Genomic DNA, 12377 nt, shown 5'->3' with positions numbered 1-12377 from the left:
AAAAGAACTCTGAATAGAGAGTTAAACAGTACGTGAAACTGCTTAGAGGTTAAGCCCGATGAACCTGAATATCCGTTATGGAAAATTCATCATTAAAATTGTAATATTTAAACAATATTATGATAATAGTGTGCATTTTTTCCATATAAGGACATTGTAATCTATTAGCATACCAAATTTATCATAAAATATAACTTATAGTTTATTCAAATTAAATTGCTTGCATTTTAACACAGAATAAATGTTATTAATTTGATAAAGTGCTGATAGATTTATATGAATACAGTGCGTTAATTTTTCGGAATTATATAATGGCATGATTATCATTGATTTTTGTGTTTATTATATGCACTTGTAGGATTAACAATGCGAAAGATTCAGGATACCTTCGGGACCCGTCTTGAAACACGGACCAAGGAGTCTAACATATGTGCAAGTTATTGGGATATAAACCTAATAGCGTAATTAACTTGACTAATAATGGGATTAGTTTTTTAACTATTTATAGCTAATTAACACAATCCCGGGGCGTTCTATATAGTTATGTATAATGATATTTATATTATTTATGCCTCTAACTGGAACGTACCTTGAGCATATATGCTGTGACCCGAAAGATGGTGAACTATACTTGATCAGGTTGAAGTCAGGGGAAACCCTGATGGAAGACCGAAACAGTTCTGACGTGCAAATCGATTGTCAGAATTGAGTATAGGGGCGAAAGACCAATCGAACCATCTAGTAGCTGGTTCCTTCCGAAGTTTCCCTCAGGATAGCTGGTGCATTTTAATATTATATAAAATAATCTTATCTGGTAAAGCGAATGATTAGAGGCCTTAGGGTCGAAACGATCTTAACCTATTCTCAAACTTTAAATGGGTAAGAACCTTAACTTTCTTGATATGAAGTTTAAGGTTATGATATAATGTGCCCAGTGGGCCACTTTTGGTAAGCAGAACTGGCGCTGTGGGATGAACCAAACGTAATGTTACGGTGCCCAAATTAACAACTCATGCAGATACCATGAAAGGCGTTGGTTGCTTAAAACAGCAGGACGGTGATCATGGAAGTCGAAATCCGCTAAGGAGTGTGTAACAACTCACCTGCCGAAGCAACTAGCCCTTAAAATGGATGGCGCTTAAGTTGTATACCTATACATTACCGCTAAAGTAGATGATTTATATTACTTGTGATATAAATTTTGAAACTTTAGTGAGTAGGAAGGTACAATGGTATGCGTAGAAGTGTTTGGCGTAAGCCTGCATGGAGCTGCCATTGGTACAGATCTTGGTGGTAGTAGCAAATAATCGAATGAGACCTTGGAGGACTGAAGTGGAGAAGGGTTTCGTGTGAACAGTGGTTGATCACGAGTTAGTCGGTCCTAAGTTCAAGGCGAAAGCCGAAAATTTTCAAGTAAAACCAAAAACGCAATATATACAAATCAAGCTAATATAATATACTTGAATAATTTTGAACGAAAGGGAATACGGTTCCAATTCCGTAACCTGTTGAGTATCCGTTTGTTATTAAATATGGGCCTCGTGCTCATCCTGGCAACAGGAACGACCATAAAGAAGCCGTCGAGAGATATCGGAAGAGTTTTCTTTTCTGTTTTATAGCCGTACTACCATGGAAGTCTTTCGCAGAGAGATATGGTAGATGGGCTAGAAGAGCATGACATATACTGTTGTGTCGATATTTTCTCCTCGGACCTTGAAAATTTATGGTGGGGACACGCAAACTTCTCAACAGGCCGTACCAATATCCGCAGCTGGTCTCCAAGGTGAAGAGTCTCTAGTCGATAGAATAATGTAGGTAAGGGAAGTCGGCAAATTAGATCCGTAACTTCGGGATAAGGATTGGCTCTGAAGATTGAGATAGTCGGGCTTGATTGGGAAACAATAACATGGTTTATGTGCTCGTTCTGGGTAAATAGAGTTTCTAGCATTTATGTTAGTTACTTGTTCCCCGGATAGTTAGTTACGTAGCCAATTGTGGAACTTTCTTGCTAAAATTTTTAAGAATACTAATTGGGTCAAACCAATTAGTTCTTATTAATTATAACGATTATCAATTAACAATCAATTCAGAACTGGCACGGACTTGGGGAATCCGACTGTCTAATTAAAACAAAGCATTGTGATGGCCCTAGCGGGTGTTGACACAATGTGATTTCTGCCCAGTGCTCTGAATGTCAAAGTGAAGAAATTCAAGTAAGCGCGGGTCAACGGCGGGAGTAACTATGACTCTCTTAAGGTAGCCAAATGCCTCGTCATCTAATTAGTGACGCGCATGAATGGATTAACGAGATTCCTACTGTCCCTATCTACTATCTAGCGAAACCACAGCCAAGGGAACGGGCTTGGAATAATTAGCGGGGAAAGAAGACCCTTTTGAGCTTGACTCTAATCTGGCAGTGTAAGGAGACATAAGAGGTGTAGAATAAGTGGGAGATATTAGACTTCGGTTTGGTATCGTCAATGAAATACCACTACTCTTATTGTTTCCTTACTTACTTGATTAAATGGAACGTGTATCATTTCCTAGCCATTATACGGATATATTTATTATATCTTATGGTATTGGGTTTTGATGCAAGCTTCTTGATCAAAGTATCACGAGTTTGTTATATAATCGCAAACAAATTCTTTAATAAAACGGTGCATTTATGTATTTTTGATTTGAAAATTTGGTATAACTCCAATTACTCAGGTATGATCCAATTCAAGGACATTGCCAGGTAGGGAGTTTGACTGGGGCGGTACATCTCTCAAATAATAACGGAGGTGTCCCAAGGCCAGCTCAGTGCGGACAGAAACCACACATAGAGCAAAAGGGCAAATGCTGACTTGATCTCGGTGTTCAGTACACACAGGGACAGCAAAAGCTCGGCCTATCGATCCTTTTGGTTTAAAGAGTTTTTAACAAGAGGTGTCAGAAAAGTTACCATAGGGATAACTGGCTTGTGGCGGCCAAGCGTTCATAGCGACGTCGCTTTTTGATCCTTCGATGTCGGCTCTTCCTATCATTGTGAAGCAAAATTCACCAAGCGTTGGATTGTTCACCCATGCAAGGGAACGTGAGCTGGGTTTAGACCGTCGTGAGACAGGTTAGTTTTACCCTACTAATGACAAAACGTTGTTGCGACAGCATTCCTGCGTAGTACGAGAGGAACCGCAGGTACGGACCAATGGCACAATACTTGTTCGAGCGAACAGTGGTATGACGCTACGTCCGTTGGATTATGCCTGAACGCCTCTAAGGTCGTATCCGTGCTGGACTGCAATGATAAATAAGGGGCAATTTGCATTGTATGGCTTCTAAACCATTTAAAGTTTATAATTTACTTTATAAACGACAATGGATGTGATGCCAATGTAATTTGTAACATAGTAAATTGGGAGGATCTTCGATCACCTGATGCCGCGCTAGTTACATATAAAAGCATTATTTAATACAATGACAAAGCCTAGAATCAATTGTAAACGACTTTTGTAACAGGCAAGGTGTTGTAAGTGGTTGAGCAGCTGCCATACTGCGATCCACTGAAGCTTATCCTTTGCTTGATGATTCGATAATAAACATAAATTTAATTGTGTTTATTTTGTTTGGCTTTTTTAAGTCAGAATATATATATATATAAAATATATATATATAAAATAATAATTATATTTAAATAAATTTTATTTAAATATATTTAACAATGGTAGCCATATGTATCGTCATCCTATTAGTGACGCGTATAAAAATATTCTAAGTCCGAACATGCAAATAAGAGACATATGCAAGTATATGTACTTCTTAAGGTAGCCAACTGAATCGTCATCCTATTAGTGACGTGTATACAAATATTCTAAGTCCGAACATACAAGTAAGAGACATATGCAAGTATATGTACCTCTTAAGGTAGCCAACTGAATCGTCATCCTATTAGTGACGTGTATAAAAATATTCTAAGTCCGAACATACAAGTAAGAGACATATGCAAGTATATGTACCTCTTAAGGTAGCCAACTGAATCGTCATCCTATTAGTGACGTGTATAAAAATATTCTAAGTCCGAACATACAAGTAAGAGACATATGCAAGTATATGTACCTCTTAAGGTAGCCAACTGAATCGTCATCCTATTAGTGACGCGTATAAAAATATTCTAAGTCCGAACATGCAAATAAGAGACATATGCAAGTATATGTACCTCTTAAGGTAGCCAACTGAATCGTCATCCTATTAGTGACGTGTATAAAAATATTCTAAGTCCGAACATACAAGTAAGAGACATATGCAAGTATATGTACCTCTTAAGGTAGCCAACTGAATCGTCATCCTATTAGTGACGTGTATAAAAATATTCTAAGTCCGAACATACAAGTAAGAGACATATGCAAGTATATGTACCTCTTAAGGTAGCCAACTGAATCGTCATCCTATTAGTGACGTGTATAAAAATATTCCAAGTCCAAACATGAGTTATATGGATATGAAAATAATATTAAGTTCTAGTATGGATATGAAAAAAAATGAGTTATATGGATATGGGAAAAATAACAAGTTCTAGTATGGATATGAAAAAAATGAGTTATGTGGATATGGGAAAAATAATAAGTTCTAGTATGGATATGAAAAAAAAAATGAGTTATATGGATATGGAAAAGAATACAGAGTTCTAGTATGGATATGGAAAAATGAGTTATATGAATATGGGAAAAATGATAAGTTCTAGTATGGATATGAAAAAATATTGAGTTATATGGATATTAAAGAAATAATAAGTTCTAGTATGGATATGGAATAAAATGAGTTATATAGATATGGCAAAAAATTTAATGTTCTAGTATGGATATGAAAAAAATTAGTTATATGAATATGGGAAAATTTATAAGTTCTAGTATGGATATGGGAAAAATAATAAGTTCTAGTATGGATATAAAAAAATATTGAGTTATATGGATATTAAAGAAATAATAAGTTCTAGTATGGATATGGAAAAAAATTAGTTATATTGATATGCTAAATAATGAGTTATATGCATATGGGAAAAATACTAAGTTGTAGTATGGATATGGGAAGAATACTGAGTTCTAGTATGGATATGGGAAAAATAATCAGTTCTAGTATGGATATGAAAAAATATTGAGTTTTATGGATATTGAAGAGATAATAAGCTCTAGTATGGATATGGAAAAAATTAATTATATTGTAATAGTAAATAATAAGTTATATGGATATAGGAAGAAAATTAGGTTCTAGTATGGATATGAAAAAAATTAGTTCTATGGATATGGGAAAAATAAAAAGTTCTGGTATGGATATGGAAAAATATTAAGTTATATGGATATTAAAGAAATAATAAGTTCTAGTATGGATATGGAATAAAATGAGTTATATAGATATGGCAAAAATATAATGTTCTAGTATGGATATGAAAAAAATTAGTTATATGAATATGGGAAAATTTATAAGTTCTAGTATGGATATGGGAAAAAGAATAAGTTCTAGTATGGATATGAAAAAATATTGAGTTATATGAATATTAAAGAAATAATAAGTTCTAGTATGAATATGGAAAAATATTATTTATATTGATATGGTAAATAATGATTTATATGGATATGGGATAAATACTAAATTCTAGTGTGGATATGGAAAAAACGAGTTATATGGATATGGGAAAAATAATAAGTTCAAGTATGGATATGGAAAAAAATTAGTTTAATAGTTATAGGTATGGAAAAAAATTAATTATATAGATATAGAACAAAAAATAAGTTATATGGATATGGTGGCATCAGTACGAAATATGCCCAATTTACATACACCGGAGCCGCAGTACGATAAATACCCAATATTTAGACGTCGTGGCCAAAAACATATATAGGGAGGCAGTGCTCGCCGACCGGTTGTATTGTTCAAAATTTATGTTTTTCATATTATTTTGGCAATGCTATATATAAATGATATCTTATACATATAATTCAATTATAGCGATATGGAAATACCATATTATATGTATAAAGAAAAAAAATGTATAATAAAATATACATTGACATACAAATATGGCTAGTTGTATGGATATGCCGTATTCATTATATGGATACGGCATATAGATTATATAAATATGACCAAAAAATATTTTATATTGATATGGCAAATAAAGAAATTACTTGAATATGGAAATAAAAGAAGTTATATTGATATGGAAGAAAATAATGAGTCATATAGATATGTTGGCATCAGTACGAAATATGCCCAATTTACATACACCGGGGCCGCAGTACGAAAAATACCCAATATTTAGACGTCGTGGCCAAAAACATATATAGGGAGGCAGTGCTCGCCGACCGGCCGTATTGTTCAAAATTTATGTTTATCATATTATTTTGGCAATGCTATATATAAATGATATCTTATACATATAATTCAATTATAGCGATATGGAAATACCATATTATATGTATAAAGAAAAAAAATGTATAATAAAATATACATTGACATACAAATATGGCTAGTTGTATGGATATGCCGTATTCATTATATGGATACGGCATATAGATTATATAAATATGACCAAAAAATATTTTATATTGATATGGCAAATAAAGAAATTACTTGAATATGGAAATAAAAGAAGTTATATTGATATGGAAGAAAATAATGAGTCATATAGATATGTTGGCATCAGTACGAAATATGCCCAATTTACATACACCGGGGCCGCAGTACGAAAAATACCCAATATTTAGACGTCGTGGCCAAAAACATATATAGGGAGGCAGTGCTCGCCGACCGGCCGTATTGTTCAAAATTTATGTTTATCATATTATTTTGGCAATGCTATATATAAATGATATCTTATACATATAATTCAATTATAGCGATATGGAAATACCATATTATATGTATAAAGAAAAAAAATGTATAATAAAATATACATTGACATACAAATATGGCTAGTTGTATGGATATGCCGTATTCATTATATGGATACGGCATATAGATTATATAAATATGACCAAAAAATATTTTATATTGATATGGCAAATAAAGAAATTACTTGAATATGGAAATAAAAGAAGTTATATTGATATGGAAGAAAATAATGAGTCATATAGATATGTTGGCATCAGTACGAAATATGCCCAATTTACATACACCGGGGCCGCAGTACGAAAAATACCCAATATTTAGACGTCGTGGCCAAAAACATATATAGGGAGGCAGTGCTCGCCGACCGGCCGTATTGTTCAAAATTTATGTTTATCATATTATTTTGGCAATGCTATATATAAATGATATCTTATACATATAATTCAATTATAGCGATATGGAAATACCATATTATATGTATAAAGAAAAAAAATGTATAATAAAATATACATTGACATACAAATATGGCTAGTTGTATGGATATGCCGTATTCATTATATGGATACGGCATATAGATTATATAAATATGACCAAAAAATATTTTATATTGATATGGCAAATAAAGAAATTACTTGAATATGGAAATAAAAGAAGTTATATTGATATGGAAGAAAATAATGAGTCATATAGATATGTTGGCATCAGTACGAAATATGCCCAATTTACATACACCGGGGCCGCAGTACGAAAAATACCCAATATTTAGACGTCGTGGCCAAAAACATATATAGGGAGGCAGTGCTCGCCGACCGGCCGTATTGTTCAAAATTTATGTTTATCATATTATTTTGGCAATGCTATATATAAATGATATCTTATACATATAATTCAATTATAGCGATATGGAAATACCATATTATATGTATAAAGAAAAAAAATGTATAATAAAATATACATTGACATACAAATATGGCTAGTTGTATGGATATGCCGTATTCATTATATGGATACGGCATATAGATTATATGGATATGACCAAAAAATAATTCATAAAGAAATTATATGAATATGGCAGAAATAATTGGTTATATTAATATGATCAAATAATACTTTATATAAAAAAGTGAATATCTTTGGTTGGGTGGCAAAGAGAATTAAATATGCCCGATATATAGACGTCGTGGCCAAAAACTACTATAGGGTGAAGTGCTTGTCTGTTGGTCTATATATATACATATAATATTTTATGCGTACACATTATTATTATAGATAGTTAATATCTATCGTATGGGTGGCAAACGGAATTAAATAATTTCGATATTTAGACGTCGTGGCCAAAAACTACTATAGGATGGTCAGTGGTTGTCCACCAATTAATTATTGAACAAACCATATGAATATCATATGCTGTTGTCAATATAATGTATATCAATAATAATAAAAAATAAGGATGGTACAGTAAGTAGTCCATCTACTATTGAACAAAATATATTATAATATATACTTTTGTTATCAATAGAACAACATATATTAAAATCAAAATATTATCCGTATAAATTTGTTTCTTAAATGAAATTAAGACTTGGCTACGCGGTTAATATTATAAACCCATGATAATAAGGTGAAACAGAGGTCAAGTTTCTATTATATATAGAATAACAAATTGTTTCCGACTTTTATCGTTAATCTTTGGTGGCAGGTATATATGATAATTTATATTAAATTATTATATCCCCTGTCGTTTGGGCACAGAGTATCGCTTGCCGGTACAATGTGTTTACAAAAAGCATTATAATAAAATATAATTGCAATATTAGTGATCAAAATAATTTCATATGCGCTCGGTTTTATATCATATATTACCAGAGAGTTATATGGAAAAGATAAATTTTAAATTTATCATCAAAATGCAAATGATTTAACTCAATATTTATATTGGTTAAACAAAAATTGTACATGTGTGGATACAATAATTATGTATGTTGAACAAAAATGATATTTTAGAATGAAATATGTATATATAATATAATAAAAACTTATAGAAAGAACAATATATATTGAAAATTGTGTTATAAAAAAGTTGTACTTTTTCTTTAACATCAATTATAAACTTGTTATATTAGTGGCGAAACAAGTAAAAATTAAAGAACGTATACGAATGCCATATAAAAATGGCCGTATTCGAATTAAAATAGAATTATTTCACAAAGCAAAAAAAAATATTGAATTAAAATCAATATTTAAGAAAAACCGAACATATAAAATGGAAATAAAATCTATTATATTTATATTACTAATTTCTATTCAAAAAATATGAATGAAATATGAACGAAAACATTATTCTGGTTGATCCTGCCAGTAGTTATATGCTTGTCTCAAAGATTAAGCCATGCATGTCTAAGTACACACGAATTAAAAGTGAAACCGCAAAAGGCTCATTATATCAGTTATGGTTCCTTAGATCGTTAACAGTTACTTGGATAACTGTGGTAATTCTAGAGCTAATACATGCAATTAAAACATGAACCTTATGGGACATGTGCTTTTATTAGGCTAAAACCAAGCGATCGCAAGATCGTTATATTGGTTGAACTCTAGATAACATGCAGATCGTATGGTCTTGTACCGACGACAGATCTTTCAAATGTCTGCCCTATCAACTTTTGATGGTAGTATCTAGGACTACCATGGTTGCAACGGGTAACGGGGAATCAGGGTTCGATTCCGGAGAGGGAGCCTGAGAAACGGCTACCACATCTAAGGAAGGCAGCAGGCGCGTAAATTACCCACTCCCAGCTCGGGGAGGTAGTGACGAAAAATAACAATACAGGACTCATATCCGAGGCCCTGTAATTGGAATGAGTACACTTTAAATCCTTTAACAAGGACCAATTGGAGGGCAAGTCTGGTGCCAGCAGCCGCGGTAATTCCAGCTCCAATAGCGTATATTAAAGTTGTTGCGGTTAAAACGTTCGTAGTTGAACTTGTGCTTCATACGGGTAGTACAACTTACAATTGTGGTTAGTACTATACCTTTATGTATGTAAGCGTATTACCGGTGGAGTTCTTATATGTGTTTAAATACTTGTATTTTTTCATATGTTCCTCCTATTTAAAAACCTGCATTAGTGCTCTTAAACGAGTGTTATTGTGGGCCGGTACAATTACTTTGAACAAATTAGAGTGCTTAAAGCAGGCTTCAAATGCCTGAATATTCTGTGCATGGGATAATGAAATAAGACCTCTGTTCTGCTTTCATTGGTTTTCAGATCAAGAGGTAATGATTAATAGAAGCAGTTTGGGGGCATTAGTATTACGACGCGAGAGGTGAAATTCTTGGACCGTCGTAAGACTAACTTAAGCGAAAGCATTTGCCAAAGATGTTTTCATTAATCAAGAACGAAAGTTAGAGGTTCGAAGGCGATCAGATACCGCCCTAGTTCTAACCATAAACGATGCCAGCTAGCAATTGGGTGTAGCTACTTTTATGGCTCTCTCAGTCGCTTCCCGGGAAACCAAAGCTTTTGGGCTCCGGGGAAGTATGGTTGCAAAGCTGAAACTTAAAGGAATTGACGGAAGGGCACCACCAGGAGTGGAGCCTGCGGCTTAATTTGACTCAACACGGGAAAACTTACCAGGTCCGAACATAAGTGTGTAAGACAGATTGATAGCTCTTTCTCGAATCTATGGGTGGTGGTGCATGGCCGTTCTTAGTTCGTGGAGTGATTTGTCTGGTTAATTCCGATAACGAACGAGACTCAAATATATTAAATAGATATCTTCAGGATTATGGTGTTGAAGCTTATATAGCCTTCATTCATGGTGGCAGTAAAATGTTTATTGTGTTTGAATGTGTTTATATAAGTGGAGCCGTACCTGTTGGTTTGTCCCATTATAAGGACACTAGCTTCTTAAATGGACAAATTGCGTCTAGCAATAATGAGATTGAGCAATAACAGGTCTGTGATGCCCTTAGATGTCCTGGGCTGCACGCGCGCTACAATGAAAGTATCAACGTGTATTTCCTAGACCGAGAGGTCCGGGTAAACCGCTGAACCACTTTCATGCTTGGGATTGTGAACTGAAACTGTTCACATGAACTTGGAATTCCCAGTAAGTGTGAGTCATTAACTCGCATTGATTACGTCCCTGCCCTTTGTACACACCGCCCGTCGCTACTACCGATTGAATTATTTAGTGAGGTCTCCGGACGTGATCACTGTGACGCCTTGTGTGTTACGGTTGTTTCGCAAAAGTTGACCGAACTTGATTATTTAGAGGAAGTAAAAGTCGTAACAAGGTTTCCGTAGGTGAACCTGCGGAAGGATCATTATTGTATAATATCCTTACCGTTAATAAAAAAATTTGTTAATACAAATTTAATACAAATTACCAATATATATATATATATACATAATAATTATAATAATAATTATACCAAAAATATGATCTTAAAAGTAAAAGATCAAATAAATTTCGAACAAGCAAATCGAAATATTGTAATAATATAATATTATTACAAATAAATTAAATAGAAACAAACATAAAATTCGAACAAGCAAATCGAATTATTAATATAATAAAATATATTTTATATATTTATTATAAACTTTTGTGTGTATATGGACCATAATATACACGCGTTGCGAGATGTATTGGCCAACTAATTTGATGATGATCATACATTGGATAATGCAACAACCTAAAATATACAATGTTGTACCTGGTTTCAGGTTAATGTTTTATATAAAATTATCAATATATATTAACAAACAAATGCCATTACAAATAATACTTTGATATATATTGTTTATATAAAACTAAGACATTTCGCAGCATTTATTTTAGGTATATAAATACATTTATTGAAGGAATTGATATATGCCAGTAAAATGGTGTATTTTTAATTTCTTTCAATAAAAACATATTTGACCAAATTTAAAACCAATATTATAAAACTCTAAGCGGTGGATCACTCGGCTCATGGGTCGATGAAGAACGCAGCAAACTGTGCGTCATCGTGTGAACTGCAGGACACATGAACATCGACATTTTGAACGCATATCGCAGTCCATGCTGTTATGTACTTTAATTAATTTTATAGTGCTGCTTGGACTACATATGGTTGAGGGTTGTAAGACTATGCTAATTAAGTTGTTTATACAAATTTTATAATAAAATTTTATAAGAATATGGTATATTATTGGATAAAAATAATTTAATTATTTTATTCATAATATTAACAAATATATGAAAAACATTATCTCACAATAGTAATTAAACTTTGAGAAACTCGAAGAGGAATATTATCTTTTTCAATCAAATAATACTGAGAAATGTCTAGCATTAAATATTATCTAGAATTGTCTCTTATTAATGATTTGAAATATGAAAAACGTTGACAATATTATTATTCTTCGTTAATTCGTTACAAATAAATGCCATTAATATATATATACGTCAGCTTTAAACGAATTTAATAAAATGTTTTATCATTATATATAAAGAAT

At 32.7% G+C, this 12377-nt stretch overlaps 3 non-coding genes across 3 annotated transcripts in view; all 3 read left to right on the top strand.

Moving 5' to 3' along the window:
- The window catches only part of LOC138914598 (large subunit ribosomal RNA), a 3957-nt gene extending 382 nt beyond the window's left edge, over positions 1–3575 (top strand). Inside the window, exon 1 of the ribosomal RNA XR_011420432.1 lies at positions 1–3575. This exon is cut by the window's left edge and continues 382 nt beyond it. This is a non-coding gene — a ribosomal RNA (large subunit ribosomal RNA).
- Positions 3576–9206: 5631 nt separating this feature from the next.
- LOC138914597 (small subunit ribosomal RNA) lies at positions 9207–11200 on the top strand. The gene has a single exon (XR_011420431.1). It is a non-coding gene; the product is annotated as a small subunit ribosomal RNA (ribosomal RNA).
- Positions 11201–11823: 623 nt separating this feature from the next.
- On the top strand, positions 11824–12002 carry LOC138914594 (5.8S ribosomal RNA). The gene has a single exon (XR_011420428.1). It is a non-coding gene; the product is annotated as a 5.8S ribosomal RNA (ribosomal RNA).
- Positions 12003–12377: the final 375 nt, after the last annotated feature.

The sequence above is a fragment of the Drosophila takahashii genome, unplaced genomic scaffold (assembly GCF_030179915.1).
Source record: "Drosophila takahashii strain IR98-3 E-12201 unplaced genomic scaffold, DtakHiC1v2 scaffold_45, whole genome shotgun sequence".
Taxonomy (NCBI): Eukaryota; Metazoa; Arthropoda; class Insecta; order Diptera; family Drosophilidae; genus Drosophila; species Drosophila takahashii.
Note: the sequence above shows the minus strand (reverse complement) of the source record. Positions and strands in the feature narration are given on the sequence as shown.